At 39.3% G+C, this 16967-nt stretch overlaps 1 protein-coding gene across 3 annotated transcripts in view; it reads right to left on the bottom strand.

The window, feature by feature from the left end:
* fhit (fragile histidine triad diadenosine triphosphatase) overlaps window positions 1-16967 on the bottom strand; it is a 413951-nt gene that overhangs the window by 358621 nt on the left and 38363 nt on the right. Inside the window, exon 2 of one of the 3 annotated variants that reach the window (XM_036560039.1) lies at window positions 5461-5502. The exons of the other annotated variants lie outside the window; for them this stretch is intronic. The gene's annotated coding sequence lies outside the window, so the exon portion shown is untranslated. The remainder of the gene's footprint in view (window positions 1-5460; window positions 5503-16967) is intronic. 3 annotated transcript variants of the gene reach the window in all.

Raw genomic sequence — 16967 nt, 5'->3', positions numbered from 1 at the left:
TAGACACCGCCAGGGACAAACAGCATCTGCTGGAAGAATAGCTGATTGCACATATCTAGCACATTAGTGGCCCACTGCATTCTCAGTGTGAGGTCATCAGCCCATCACGCCAATGCTGCCGCCCCCAGAACAAAGCATAATGATAACAACCAGGAAAGTTCAATTGTGAAGGCGAGCTAGAGAGAGATGGAGGAAACGTCTGAATAGCATTTCCAAAAGGGGGATGGGGGGGGCCGCATGGTAAAAAACAGAAAGTTAAACAAGATGCAAAGTACAAACAAAACAAAGTACATGATTTGTTTGGATGTCAGAGCGAAGAACCACAGGGCCAAAGTGATTCAGGTAGATTAGCCAGGTTAGTTCAGTCTACTTGTACACTGAAGCCACAGATGGCTAGCTTAATGCTATCACACACCGGCTAATTAACTAGCTAGCAAACTAGCAGTCACTCCAGTTTCAAGCCAACCCATAGCATCTTTGTCATGTTTACTCTTTTTGTATTTTAAAGTGATAAATCATGTTGTTGTTTTTTTTCTTTTTTTTTGGGGGGGGGGTTTGAAAAGGGTTTAGTCATATCCAATTCCACCCACTAGTTAGGGCCCCCCCAATCACACAATACCACCAGCACTAGGAGGGTGAAGGCTAACACAGGCTTCCTCCAAGACCTGTGAAGCGCCACCACATCTTTTCGAACTGCCGCTCACGTAACATCAATGGACAGACGAACGCGCTCGGAGGAAAACGGCAACACCAGATCTGTTACATCAGCTAACAGACACCTGAACTGACTAGCATCGCGCTGAGTGATTTGGGGAGAGGTGAGGCCATCCTACCCACCCAGAGGACTCGTGGCATCATCAGGGATCGAACTCACAATCTCCTGACGATAGGGCCAACACTTAGACGGTTGTGAAACTCAGGAGCCAAATTGTATTTATTTTTGTTTGAAACTACAAAAATAAGCGTCCACAAGCTGAAATTGTCTGGTTGTCTAAACAATAGTTCAGGGCTGAATTAAGTTAGCCCTGACTGGAGCTACAGGCTAAAGTAGCTGACTACGGCAGCTCCAGACTGTAGGAATCCTCAGGCAAGATTGTACATTGGAGGCCCCTCATTCCAGCACATGATCCTGAGCAACAAATCATTTTATTTGTTTACATAATCTGATATTCAATTAAAGCAGCATATGTGGTAACAAATTAATTGAAATTACTCATGTATTGTATTTATCACAGATGTAATGAAAGTTAATACAAGGCTACACATCTTACAGAGCAGTATGATATTTACATAGCAAGAAGAGGTGCACAGCAAGAGGTTTAATGTCTGGGGGGGGTACGGGACCACTAAAACAAATAAACTATACGGTGCTGTTCACCTCTGATGGTAACTACATGCAATAAATAAAAAATGTTAAACCTTCTTTGCTTTCAGATGCGATACAATCTGTAACTCACTCATACAGGATTAGCAGGCTGAAGTTTCCCCACCAGGGGGAGTTTTAATCTCTCACACAGATTTTGTATAGATTCTGTAAGATTTTCCTTCTCCTGTAAAGTTACTTTTTTGGAGATGAGTTTTTGTGACAACAATGGGATGTTTCTTGAATACTTTGCAGGTGAGGCACTGTGTGCACTTGTTTATTCATAACTATCAGATATTTTCTCCTAGGGATAAGCAAATACCAAAAAATGGCTAAATGCTCATCCACAATGCTTAACTTAATGGCTTAAGTTGCAGATGATTTTTCGACTATGTAGTAATGCGATGATCAGACATGATTAGAAGAACTACAGTTTTGCAAATGGTAGTTGAGACATCTGGAGCAAAGAAATGAAGTAATTAGCATAACGGCAAAGATTGGATGTTTTAGGCATGCAGTCTGCACAATGCTAACCTGGTGACTATAAGATCCCATTGCTTGTTAGCCACATTAGCCTCATAGTTTCAGTGCAAAACTAAAGAAGCAACTTCAGACACCAGACTTGTCTGATGCAGTTTGCACAATGCTAATCCGGTGACTATAAGATTCCATTGCTTGTTAGCCACATTAGCCTCATAGTTGACTACATTCAGGCTGAGGAGGAAGCTGAGTCTATTAGATTATTCACCAAAACAATCACTTTAACTCTGAAGTCTAATGTACACACTGTGTGCTCATCCCTTGCTTTTGTCTTTATTCCCTATCTGCTTCTTTTCTGTCCTCCCTTCTTTCTCCTTTGTTTCGCCTGCCATCCTTGCCGGATTACAGATGGTGGAGTTTTTTTCTTCCCAATTTCCTGAGCCCAGAGTGAAAACAGCCCAAACACCTATCATTATTTAATGCAGGAGTAAGCTGTCTGTGTTGACAGTCTGTCCTCAGACAAACTCGGCCGCTCCACGCTAAAATCATTGACTCCAGCTGACCTATCACCTCGCTAGCACAGCTCCTGGTAGAAGCTGGTCAGTTTGAGGTCAGCGTGGAGGACGGAGCAGATGAATAGAGCAGCGGAGTCTACATACACACTTAAAAAAGATGGTTCTTCAAGGGTTCTTTTGTAAAGAAAATGGTTCTATACAGAGCCATGAACACTCAAAGAACCATTTGCATGATAAAAGGGTTCTTAGCATTTTGAAAGGGTTCTTCAGACTGATGGAGAATGTGCTGTAGATGGTTCTACATACCTTCTTGAAAAGGGTTCTATTTAACACCAACAAGGGTTTTTCTATTGTTACACACTCTTAAAAAATTATGGTTCTTCAAGAGTTCTTTAGCAAAGAAATGGTTCTATATATCATGAACTCTCAAAGAACCTTTTGCATGATTAAAGGGTTCTTTGCATTGTGAATGCATTCACAGAATGCGCTGCAGATGGTTCTATACAGAACCTTTTTGAAAAGGGTTTTATATAGCATCAAAAAGGGTTCATCTATTGTTGCGATGTCAAGCTTTTTGGTGCTATATGGAACCCTTTTCAAAAAGGTTATATAGAGAACCATCTATTGCACATCTATTTCTCCATCAATTTCAAGAACCATTTCACTATGCAAAGAACCCTTTAATTACACAAAGGGTACTTTAAGTGTTCATGGTTCTATATAGAAACATTTTCTTTACCAAAGACAGGCTTGACATCATAACGATAGCAGAACCCTTTTTGGTGCTATATAGAACACTTTCCAAAAAGGTTCTATGTAAAACCATTTTCTTGACTAAAGAACTCTTAAAGAACCCATTTTTATAGGTGTGTACTTTAATCACATCAATATCACCACTATCCAGAGTTTATGGTGACTGCTGAATGTGAGACAGAGATTGAGAGAGAGAGACAGATATATATATATATATATATATATATATATATATATATATATATAGAGAGAGAGAGAGAGAGAGAGAGAGAGAGAGAGAGAGAGAGGGGTGTAACAGACTCGAGAGCCTGTTTATAATAAAGTAAAAAGAGAAAAAAACCTTTTCTTCTCTCAGCCTTGAGTAAGCATGAAGAAGGAGAGAAGTGAGAGTGAGAGAAAGAGCAAAAGACAAGAGAGTGAGAGAGAGAGAGAGCAAGAGTGACCAAGAGAGAGAGACTGAGAGAGAGACAAAGAAACAGACCAAAATAGGGGTGTGAGAAGAAAGAAAGAAAGAAAGAAAGAAAGAAAGAAAGAAAGAAAATGAGAGAAGAAAAAAGAGAAAACAGAGAGGGAGGGAAAAGGAGAAAGATAGAGAAAAAGAGCTACAGTCACAGAGATACAAATCACGAAACGAAACAAAGAAAGAAAGAAAGAAAGAAAGAAAGAAAGAGAAGGAAAAAAGAGAAAGTGAATGGAAAAACAGATAGAACGAGGGGAGGGAGACTGAAAGAGAAGAAGAGAAGAGAAAGCAATAAAAGAAAGTGAAAAAGGTAAAGAGAGAGGAAAAAGAGGTAGAATGAGAAGGAGAGAGAGAGCGAGAGCCTGAGAGAGAAACAGACAGAGAGAGAGAGAGAAAGGGACAGAGAGAGAGAAAAAGAGAGGAGAGAGAGTGATACAAGAAAGTGAAAAGGTAAAGAGAGAGGAAAATGAGGTAGAATGAGAAAGTGAGTGAAAGAGAGAGAGAGACAGAGGGAGAAACAGACAGAGAACGAAACAGACAGAGAGAGAGAATGAAAGGGAGTGATACAAGAAAGTGAAAAGGTAAAAAGAGAGAAAAAAGAAGTAGAATGAGAAAGTGAGTGAAAGAGAGAGACGTAGAGAGAAACAGACAGAGAACGAAGCAGTCAGAGAGAGAGAGAGAGAGAAAAAGAGAGGAGAGAGAGCGATACAAGAAAGTGAAAAGGTAAAAAGAGAGAAAAAAGAGGTAGAATGAGAAAATGAGTGAAAGAGAGACCAAGAGAGAAACAGAGTGAGAGTGTGTGAGAGAGAGAGAGAGAGAGAGAGAGAGAGAAAGAAAGACACAGAGAGAGAGAGAGAGAGAGAGATACAAAGCAAGGATAGAGTGTTTGGGGGTGGGGGGTTTGCTGAGGGGGTCTCCGCTGGATGAAAATGTCACAGCGCGGCCGGCGTTAATAAAAGGTAAATAAGGTAAATGGAGCAGGGCGGCGCTGCAGCTGGACTGAAGGACGTGTGCGGGCAGGGAAAGGAACACATGGGGCCGTGTTTGGATATTGAACCCCCCCTCGGCAGCCCCTCACAGAGCTGCCAGGGATATTGGCGAGCTCTCAGTAAAGGTTAGATCGAAATGAACAGCTGTGAAACGGCCACACGACGGCGGCTCCGAGAGGAAGAACATTCTATACAATCCTACAGTCCAGCGTTATGAGGCTGAGCGGGAATTATTTACTGATAGGAATTCCAAACTGCGGAGACGGACAGATGAGGACTGAGGTGTGTGAGCACACGCCTGTGTGTGATGGAACTAAATGAGTGGGTACGCGCGCCCACACACATGCACGCACATGAAATTTGCAATAATGAAGTACAGCCTGGCTTCATCAACAGAAAAAAATATCACAGTGCCTGATATGAATATACATGAGTTTATGGCAATTAAAAACTTGTCAGAGGAGCGTCTGCAGTAGACAATGACACTGGAGGCGAGAGAGCTATGGGCCATCTATTGGAATGGAGATGTAATTCAGCCACAGCGCTGCGCTTCCCCTCCCTGCCGCTTTATTGCTTCGCTAATTAAACTTCTTTGCACTCCTGAAGCCCAGCGAGCGCACCCGGGACGGGGGACGTGTCTCCACATACAGAGGCTGAATCTCAAACGGCTACACAGTAAAGATGGGCATTTTAACAACCGCTAGTCAAATATGTGCATGTTTAAACCAATAGAAGGCTTAGTGTTCATTTACTGCATTTAGCCAGCAGTAAAGGTGGATCATTTCAGGCTGATTTACTGGTTTACAACTTGCAACTTTTCTGTATATTTCAGTCATTAAGATGTAAACAAAGTAAATCAGAGTGGTTTGACATGAAATTGTTAATTGCATAGAAACTTACCAACTCTTTACAGCGGTGGTGATAGGAACCAGGAGTCGCGACCTATAGAACACAAATATAGCCATTTTATATTTTATTTGCAATTTTTATTTATCAAAAGAACAACAAACAACTTGTTGTTATATGTAATGTTGATATTGAAATAGTGGTAATTTTGAAAAAATCGGTTCTCTTCAGGAACTATTTTGCTTTACAGCGCCCTGCATGTACCTCTCCATCATGAACGGATTTTAAAAAATACATTTTAGGCCAAAACTTTAGTCTCAGACACCAGGAAACGTGTGTGTGGCAAACAATATACATCCCATTCCAAAACCATGGACAGTGCACATATCCACCTGTCCGCCAAAGTGCTTCAGCCCATACTGCTTTTAGAATGAGGTACAATGCAGGGCAGCCGATCAGAACAGAGGTTGTTTACACATAACAGTCTTAAAGGCACCATAACAAAAACATCTTAAATGATAGAGACGCTGGAAAAAAGTCACATAAAAATTAATTATCACATCCTGACTTTATTAAAATCTATTTTTAAATCTGTATTGTTTTATTTCATTTATTATTTCATTTAATGCATTTAGCAAGACTGTCCAGAGTAAAGGGGGGGAGAGAGAGAGAGAGAGAGAGAGAGAGAGAGAGAGAGAGAGAAATTAATAATGAAAGAAGATAGTAAATGAGGCAGAAATAAAGAAGAAAGAGCATAATAAAAATAAAAAAGACGGACAAAGATAGTGACAAAGAGAGAAACAGACAGACAGAAAGAGAAAGAAAAGAGAGAAAGAGAAAAGAAAAAAACAAAGAGAAAGACAAACACAGTGAGAGAGAAAGAAAGAAAGAAAGAAAGAAAGAAAGAAAGAAAGAAAATTTGTGAGAAATATAGTGAGATGGACAGTGAAAGAAAAAGATAATGAAAAAAGAAAGAAAAAACAAGAGAAAAAGAAAGCGGTAGAAAAAGGAGAAAGAGAAAAGAAGACAAAGACAGTGAAAGAAAGAAAGAAAGAAAGAAAGAAAGAAAGAAAGAAAGAAAAAGAAAAAAGAGATAAGGAAAGAAAAAGAAAAAGAGAAGGAAAGAGAAGGAAAGGAAGAAAGAAAGAAAGAAAGAAAGAAAGAAAGAAAGAAAGAAAGAAATGGAAGAGAGAAAAGGAAAGGTAAAAATAAAGAAGAGAAAAGAAAAAAAAGAGAAAGGCAAAGATAGTGAGAAAGAGAGAAAGAAAGAAAGAAAGAAAGAAAGAAAGAAAGAGAAAAAACAGAAGAGATACAGCGGAGCAAGACTGATGCTGAGCGAAGTAAACAAAGGCAGGGAAAAACAAAGCGAGAAAAAAGAAAAAAGAGAAGGAAAGAGAAGGAAAGAAAGAAAGAAAGAAAGAAAGAAAGAAAGAAAGAAAGAAAGAAAGAAATGGAAGAGAGAAAAGGAAAGGTAAAAATAAAGAAGAGAAAAGAAAAAAAAGAGAAAGGCAAAGATAGTGAGAAAGAGAGAAAGAAAGAAAGAAAGAAAGAAAGAAAGAAAGAAAGAAAGAGAAAAAACAGAAGAGATACAGCGGAGCAAGACTGATGCTGAGCGAAGTAAACAAAGGCAGGGAAAAACAAAGCGAGAAAAAAGAAAAAAGAAAGAGATGTACTACTTTCTTCTCACCCACACTCATTCTCCCTCCTCTCTCTCCCTCCCTCCTCTCACTCTCTTTCTCTCTTTCTCACTTAATGACCAGGATGTCAGATGATTAGCATGTTAAATGGCTCATCAAGGGTTGCCAGAGTTGCATCGTAAAACTGGCCTAAACAAAGACCCTGTGATATTCAAACCCTCGCAAACACGCCTACAGTCTCGCAGCCAGCCGCGAGCCTCAGAGCCCTGTACAGCAGCCGAGCCCTGATGTTCTTTCTGCACACAAATAACCAGCCAAAACAGCCCTACAGTGAAAACACAGCAATCGTTTGGCAGCAAATGAACAAGGAGCCAATTGGAGGCCTGAATCTTTCTTTAAGCTCTAACTTCACAGAGAGCGTTCTTTAAATGTGACCTTGAGCGCCTTCTGACAGACAGTTAAATCACATCTGAAAGAAAGAGTAAGAGAGGAGGATGCGCTTAATTAATTTCGGCTGTTCCCCATGGACCAGACGCAGAAGGGGGTCAGACACTTTGCATGAGAAGAATGAAACGACTTTCAACTGATGAGCAACTTGATTGATAAAGAATAGAGAAGGGAAAAGAGTGTTTGCCTGTGCTGGAGAGACATCTCAGGACAACTGCTGGAGCAAAAGGTACTGAAGAAGTCCAATAAAGACGACAAAATAAAGGCCTAAAATAAACATTTAATATATTATTTGCCGTCTTATGATCGCAGGGCAGCCCTGAATCCTTCAGCCTCATCAGTTTGACAGAATTCATGAGTTTATATCTTTGTGTTGCTGTCCATTACTACAATACCCAGCATGCATTATGCAAATATAACATAAAACCACTGGGAATACCCCCACAGCAATGAAGAAATTCTGACCAGCCACTGATGTACACTCCTAAAAAGAAGGGTTCTGGAGTGATGACACTGATTCTATATAGAACCATTATCACTCAAAGAACCATTTGCATGCTTAACTGGTTCTTTGTATGGTGAATGTGTGGAATATGATTCTATACAGAACCTTTTTGATATTGGGTCTATATAACCCCAAAAAGAGTTCTGCTACTGTTATGATGAGATGCTTGTAACAATAGGTAACTCTTTTTTGGTGCTATATAGAACAATAAAAAAAAGTTTTCTATATGCAAATGGTTCTTTAGCTGTGTCCCAATTCAGGGGCTGCATCCTTCTGCATTTGAAGCCCGACACAGCAGCGCGACTAGGCTGTCCCATTTCAAAGGCCCCTTCATATGCGGCCAAAAATGTGTCTTTATTTTCCATGGCAATGAAGGATCCATCAGGATGGTCCTTCGCCAGCCAACATATCCCAAGTTTCATTGTGTGCCGGCAAGGATTCGAGAACATGACAATCAACAGACGAGCGAACGGCGGCTGAAAAGTAAACTTTCAATGTAAGTACTGGCTTTAAACTCAGGAGAGTAGCTAATAACACACGTTTAAAAAAAAAAATCCAATCTCATCAGTTGCCGGCGGTGAAGCATCTTCAGCTCCAATAAATGAAAAAAAAAAAAATCAAAAATCAAAGTTTCTGGCTCCATCTTCAAAGAACTTAAAAAGAACTTGACAGGAGCAGCGTTTCGTGACGCAGTGGTAGGGTGGGAACAGCAGTGCTGTGACGCAAACAGGAAATCCGCCGTAGAGCAGACCGTCTCATTGAAATTTGGTCTTCGCGGGTCTACACAGCCTTTAAAGGATACGCCTTTGTAGACCACGTCCTTTGAAGGATGCAGCCCCTGAATTGGGACACACTGCCTGAGTACAGAATCATTGGCTTTACTAAAGAACCCTTAAAGAACCATCTTTTTTAAGAGTGTGGAGTTCAGGTGTTAACTTTCTAGCTTTCCTTCCTTTTCCAGCTAGCAGGAAAAAATAAAAAATCAGGAATCCTCCCAAAAGCCCTGAGAGTTTGTCAGAAGGTCCTCCTACCTTTAAGATACATCAGAGGAAGGTTCTACTAGTCATTAAATCAGAAAATCTTGCTTTACAGACCACCGCATTGCCACTGTAAGAGGTGAGTAAGCATATTTACAACAGATTATGGTTGTGCTTACATTTTCATTTTTGCCCATAATGATGTTTTTGCCACCCTGTTGAGGAGAAAAAGCAAGATTAAAGTGTGGGTGAAAACGCTGTTAGCCTGGCTTTACATGGTGGGTTAAAACGCCATTAGCCTGGCTTTATACGGTAGGTGAAAACGCTGTTAGCATGGCTTTACATGGTGGGTGAAAATGGCGTTAGTCTGGCTTTACATGGTGGGTGAAAATGGCGTTAGCCTGGCTTTACATGGTGGGTGAAAATGGCGTTAGCCTGGCTTTACAAGGTGAAATTTATACACAACTAGTTGCAGGTTGTAAGTTGTGGGAAACATCCTTTCGATGCAACTAACTAGCTAATTAGGCTACATGTAACTTGTAACTTTAACTAGCTAATTAGGCCACATGAAACATGTAACTTTCATGCAACTAAAGCAACTTTTACACAACTGTAGTTGCTTGAAACTTACATGAAACTAAATTTCATATGTGTTGCTATACAGATACCGATACTCTGCCACAACAGATGCAGCCTAAACAAGCCTGAAACAAGTTTCATGAAACAGCCAATCAAAGCAGCAAGAACACAGCATGTGATCATGTCAGATGGCACTATTTCAACCAGCTGACTTCACCAATAGATTATAAACAAGAGGTTTATCTGTTGGAATAATGTTGAATACTGGCAACCAGTTAGCTTAACTAGCCAGCTGACAATGTGACAGATATTTGAACAGCTACTTTTGTCAGCATTTGTTTTGCTTTGGTAACCTGCTGTATCATGACCTATATATCTAAGTTATTCATTTGGTGCTCGCTTGGTATAAAAAATGCTAAAAAGATGCAAATGATTGTTAAACAACACATGATTTTACACAGCCAGCTCAGAAATACTAGCAAAGGTCTTGCTAATCAGTGGACTTTGTTTTTGTTTTTGAACTGCTTTGTTTAACTGTCAAGTTGCATGGAAAGTTCGTTCCACTACTTGCAAGAAAGTTACACCATGTAAAGCCAGCCTTAGGCTAACATCAATAGAGAACCGGCCCAGCGGACAGCAGAGCTGAAGCTTTGATGTTATGGTCTTGGTGTGGATCTTCGTGTCAGTTAAGAGTGTTTGGCTTTATCATTATGTAGTGCGGATGGGTCGTCTGCCTCCAGCCACCATCATATCATGGGATGTATTTATGCAAAAAAGTTTGCCAAAAGTTGCTCATATTACCCAAATGTGTCCTCAAGTATATCACATTACTGAGCCTAACAGTGCACTGCTGTGATCACTGAGGCATTGTAAGTGCTCTGATTACAGCAAGTTGCATAATAAAACCTGCATGCCTGTTGCTCCCGCTCGGCCTATTATCTTCCACACTGCAGTCGAAAGAACGGGTCTAAAACAGATTAAAAACTTTCTATCCTAACTTTGTCCAGCATATTCAAAAGCACACTAAAAATGTCTGGCAAGTGGACCACAAATAACATCGCAGAATGAAGCCAGATTTAATGCGGATAATAACCAAGGTCCTATAATAGGATTAGCAAAGCTAGCTGTGATGCTATTAATGAAGCTACACATGCATCTATGCTCTTCCTGTGTTTTTGCTTCATTTGCTTTATAAAACTGTGGTACATGAATTTACATTTGCAAAAATGCACTAAATCACAAAATTTATGTTTCTATTTGTGTCTTAAAGTGGCAAAAAGAATGTATTGTCAGCAAAGCTAACATAGGCATTAGGCTGTAGTAATATGCTAGCTATCTGAAATAAGCTAAAATATGAAATGCTATACCAATATAACAAGGTCCATGAACTGTGGAATAAGCTTAGTGTTCACTCTACAGACTTTTTTCAAAATAACATGTGGAAACATTTAACTGTTTACGCTCCTGACAGAAAAAGAAAAAAGGGCTGAGGACATATGAACAGCCCACCTGTGGTACGGACAGCATCTAAGGTCAGTGTATTCTCAGAGAGCAGGGTGACATTGATCCATTATTGATTTTCATAGGAAACATCTCGTTAGTTGAGATTGAAGTTTCAATGTCAACATTGTGTTGGACATCAATGAAACACACAATGATGATGTGAGTGTGTGCATACATATACATACATATATATATACACACACAAACACATATACATACACACACACACACACACACATATATATAGAATTATGCCAAGAATGTATGTATAGTATGGTAGTACTATGTAGTATAGTATATAGTATGGTGAACAATTATAGGTTGTTTATTTGGCAGTAAAGGAGGTAAATGTCAAAGTAACTGAGTGCTTGCATTCTTGTCCAATTTCTGACCAATCAGTAACACCCACAAGTATAGCTCAATGCACTTCAGCTGTTGCAGCGTGAAAATAACAAAGCAAATGAAAACCATACGTTACAACATGTGAAAACAGCTTAAGTCTCAAACTAGTCTTGGTGGGTTTCCCCCCTCTGCTGGCTCTCAGTGGTATGAGCTAGAGTGAGTAGTGTGAGTATGTGTGTGCACCCTCAGTTCCGCAGTTGCACTGCAGAAATCTAAAACTCAACTCAGGTTCTATAAGGCTGGTGAGGAAAAGCTGAATCAACGCTTCTTCTGACTGCCTGCAAAACACGGACTTACATAAGCCCCCACAGACTGTAGATTACTGACACTGTCAGAGAGAGAGAGAGAGAGTGAGAGAGAGAGGGAGAGAGAGAGTATAAACAGTGTTCATACTGTACTCTGCAATTTTTCTCATTACAGTTGCCTTGTTCTGTTTCTCTTGTTTAGCTGATACATACTGAACACCAGTACAAACAGCCATTAAACAATGTCATGATTGTAAATCTGTAGGAATTTGCCGGAGGGTCAGGTGAGGTCAGGCCATGATTTCATCAGTGGTGAACCATGACTATTTGAGCTATTCCTTCAGTTTGGGACACACATTTCAAAGCTTTTTGGAAAACATTCTTGATAATGCCAGTTTCTGCTAGCACCCTCATGGGATTTCTAATAGCATGTTAGTGCTAAGATAACAGTGGTGCATATGACCACTTTTTGCCATTGTAGATCAAATATCGAAGACGTTTGAAGGTTGTAAAAGACAATCTATATGCAGAATATTGTTCCATTCAAACAGCTGTTAATTCTACATATATTCTATATGTAGCAGACTAACATATTTTACCTTGTGTTAGCTTTATAGTACTGTCTTATAGTGAATGTTTCAGTTAAGAGATCTGATATAGAACTGCTGCTATTTTCCATGTCTAACAACTAACTGAAACATGACTAGGCTACACATTGTATTTAGATCTATGTACCTAGATCTTCCAAAAGGCCTAGAGTGACACTTTTATCACCCAAAATTGGTCCCACCCTCTATAAATCCTCTGTTATTATCTAATAATGGGGTTAGCTAATCTAACACATAAGGCCTTCAGACCAGCTCCTCAAGGCCTAACCAATGGGAAAGCAGCTTGGCTGTCTCTACCTAGATATTATGGGGAACAAAATTCTGACCGGATAAATTTCCTTTGGCTAGTTCAGGATTTTAAACCATAACTTAATGAAGGAAGAGTATTATAACAAAACCTGCAGAATCTAAATAAACAAGCATGATAATGATGTTTAGTAAAAATTACCATTTTTTTCCAAAAAATCATTAGGCCTTCTTTGAAGGTGCTAAAGGTTCCCCACTAGAACCTAGAAAATATAACAAAACTACCATTTGCTATAAGCCCCCCCACCTGTAGTTGTGCAGTTGGACCTGCTGCATCTATACACTTGCTGTCTGCAGCTATGACATGAAAATCAATGTCCTGTGGATTTTCCTGCATCTGCACCCACCACTAAAATGTATAATTAGTGGTCTGTTTTGAATTGTAGCAAACATCTTTCTGATGTGAGGAAAGCTTCACTGAGAAGGACTATGTGCTTTCATGCTTATATGCTGGAAATTGTTATGCTTTTATTAAAGCAATTCAAGGAAAAATCTGGAACAAATATAAAACACAAAAACCTTCTATGAAGAGAACAGATGAAAAATAAGAACAATAAGAGCTGATTTTCAGAAACCAACAAAACTGCCAAGAGTTCTGAGAAGCTCTTGTCCCTGCTATAAAATATTTAGATTATATAAGACTTTATTGGTTTCTGGTATGTGTTAAAGTTTAAGAAATGTACTAAATGAACTAAGAACGGATCATTTTTATGCTTGAGAATTAACAGCTGCTAACTGACAACCACATCAGAAAAGCACTGTTAACTAAAATTATGGCAGTTTAATTTTTTTGGCCATATAAAATTATATTGACCAGTATTATTGTTTATTTACATTTTTGCTCCTTAAAATCAGTATCGGCATCGGTCACTAAATTTTCACTTTATTTGGCTTATAGTAATTAAGTACAAGTAATCAGGTTCTCCAGGCAAAGCTGGCCTTTAAAGTGAACTCAAAAACCGATGTGTTAGATATTTTTAATCAATATTTTAATAAATATAATCAAATAAAATATTTGTAACCTTATCAGATTATCTATGACACTGTTGACTCTCTTGAGCTGCTAGTAAACAATGAGGCATGGAAGGGGAGGGGTGAGAAACTCCTGCTGTGAAAACAGTTTACACTTTTCCGCAAAGATGGTTGTGCTGAGATAAAACGGACAGCTTTCTTCTTATCAAAAAAGCAGAAGCAACTGCCATAATACTGAATTGACAGGTAACCGATCAAAAGTGTTGCCTTGTTGCTCATCTACTAAAATGAAAGTTTATTTCACACTAACTTGCTGTGAGAGACTTGCAGCTTTTAGAGGCATAAAACACTTGGGACATCTGGTTCCTATCACCACTGTTGGCATAAATTCTGACTTTGTTAGTCTTTTAAATAGCGCATCTCATATTAAACCACTTTAAAAGCTCTCAACAAATGAATTATACAGAAATTTTGACAGAATAATGACTTCATTAAGTTTTTATTGATCTGGTATTTTATGTCATAATTAGTCTATTAGGCTATTAAAAGGCCAGGGCCTATTGGCAGGCCCAAGGTTTTATTACACACTTCTATAACCTAAGAATAGCTTAACCAGTTTGCACTGAAGTCCCGGTAGTTACTGAATAATAAGCCTTAGTATGTGATAAGCCTGAGATTTTAAGGGGTTAACTTGTCCCTATGGAGCCGTATGGTTATCAGACTTCATTTGATGCTTGCCATCTGGTTCAACATCTTCAGCTTTATGTAGCTGAAGATTTTCCAGAATAAGAAATGAGAAATTTTGAATGTTAGCTTTTGCATCTGTCAGAGGGCAGCGACAAATGACCTCCTATCAATATACAGCACATGCATGCTCACACAATGCGTAAACAGAACTTGAACATGCAAATTCTTAGGTTGAAAGGCATCTTCTTGACCTCTGCATCACTTCCACCACGGATAGCAATCAGGCCTTCATCATATCAGTTGTAATATCTAAAACATCTCATGATGAACGGACTAAGAAATGACCCAAAATGACTTGAAATAGAATCTAGTTACTTTAGCTTACATTCTAACAAAGTATAAAGTTTCCGTTTTGGAAACTACAACAACAGCATTTTACAAACACTGCAACAAGTGAAAAGTTCAGCGGATGCCCCAAAGATTAAACAAACTCACTGCCTTGATTGATTTAAGAGACTTAAGTTCCATAAGTCTATTCAGATATTTAACACAGGCCCGAGTAATACGAATCAATGCAGTGAGTTTGCGAACTTTTGCTGAACTTTTCACTTTTTAGAGCAGAAATAACCGTGCGGCTACGTTCGAGCGAGAGAGCAATCCATTCTCGCGCTCGTCCTCTTCCGAGCGCTTCTTCTGAGGCAAACAGGAGAGGACGAAGCCCACGCGTGCCGGAATATGTGCATAGCAAAAAAGACAACTCGCAGTAGACCAGACGCACACATAAGTCAATACTGCACAGCTCAGATTAATGAGTTTTTATTTAGAACACAAAGTCAGCACTGCAGCGTTGGGCCAATGAGCCTATCAAGCAAGCCGAGAAAACAAGCGCTTGATTGGTTGCTTGAACTCCCGACCCCTTTTCTGTTTTTATTTGTCAACTTTCTGCTTTTTTCTCCTCGGTAAGTGCCACTGAAAGTCACCTCGTATTCAGGGCGGGGCTTGGTCTGAGGTGTTTTTTAATGGCGCTTTAGCATTAGCTAGTAAAACAGATTGCTAACCCACCCACACTTCTGTGCTCACAGCAGATTGTAGCAATAATCTTGCTTTATGTGGCTGGTGACCTTGTTCCCCAGCTAGCCCACACAAAGAAGGAGCAAGCAGATGAACCGAGCGCTTTTTAACACAGCAGCGGCCTTTATGACCCAATGGAAACAAGACACGGTGTAACACTGTCCAAGAAAAAGCCTTGTGCAAAGAGTTTTACAAAGGCTTAGCTGAAAAGAATGCTGGAAGCATTGAAGGGCTTCTTAAAAATCCACCTTGATGTAATGCAGCCCAGTGTTAGACATCTACATACACAGCCAAAATGATATGTTGGCATCTTAAATGCATATTTATACATGCATTTCACTTTCTTTAATCCCTGTGTGATACGGTGTGGTCGCCCCTTTTAATGGCGTTGTGGTGGGGAGTGGCCCGGAGGCCCCTAATTTGCTGTACTTGGATATCATGTCTTCATTTCCCAGCGTTCTGAAGTTTGTTGAAGTATTCAACAAAAATATTGTGTTATTCAACAAGTGCCATTCTGCTCAAATAGATCTGAAGCTGCGAAGCCAAACAGACCTTCTCAAATCACAAAGGAACTCCTCCATTGTCCCTCTTCCCTCTTAAACTGGTTGCCCCTCCCACATTGGATCTGGGTCATACCACTGTTCAGATCTAGAGGTGACAAGAAAACAACCAATACGCATATATATATAGGCCATTTCTCATCATATATTGCTGTTGTTGGAAGAAAACCTTGAAACCTTGTATCTCCAAAATGGTAACTTTACAGGAGAAGGAAAAAACTACTTTACTTTTAATGTAAGTCAATGGAACCAGACTTTTTCCCAAGTCATTTTGGGTCATTTTGTTTAGTCCATTCATCCTGAAATTTATACACAATGTAAAAGGTACCAGGTATTTTCAAATTATGTCAAAAACTGAAAAACGTCAAAAACGGAGATACAAGGTTTTCTTCCGACAACATCGATATACATGTGCACATTCAACATACAAACAGCACCTATAAGCGAGCATAATTTAACATGTCCATTAAATGTCTGCCAAAATAAGAGTCAGCATAATGTCCATGGAGGCCTAAATCAATCATTGAGATGTAAACAAAGTCATTCAGAGTGGTTGTGAAATGCGCTGTAGAGAAACTTAGTGATTCTGATTTCTTCACAGGGGTGATAGGAACCAGGGGGTGCAATGTCTACAATGTCTACCACTCATTTTTTTTTTATTATTATTCAAAATGATCAGTGACTCTACAGGTGGGACTATTGTGTTGTAGGGCACCTCTCTGCCATTATATACTTCAAAAACATATGTTTTAGGCCACAATCTTACCTCAAAACAATAATAAACCATGAAACAATATCTCAGGCATCAGGCACCGTACTCACAACCATTTTTCGCACTAACTTGCAGCTTTTAGAGGCATTAAACACTTGGGATGTGTGACTCTTATCACTACTGTTGGGAAAAATTCTGACTTTGTAAGTCTTTTAAATAGCACATCTCACATTAAACCGCTTTAAATGCTCTGTTTACGCTTCAACAACTGAATTATACATTCTATTTTGACAGAAAAATCACTTCGTGTTTTTTTTATTGATCTGATATATAATGTCATAATTATTCTA

The sequence above is a fragment of the Colossoma macropomum genome, unplaced genomic scaffold (genome assembly GCF_904425465.1).
Source record: "Colossoma macropomum unplaced genomic scaffold, Colossoma_macropomum, whole genome shotgun sequence".
Taxonomy (NCBI): Eukaryota; Metazoa; Chordata; class Actinopteri; order Characiformes; family Serrasalmidae; genus Colossoma; species Colossoma macropomum.
This window is presented reverse-complemented; position numbering and strand designations above follow the sequence as displayed.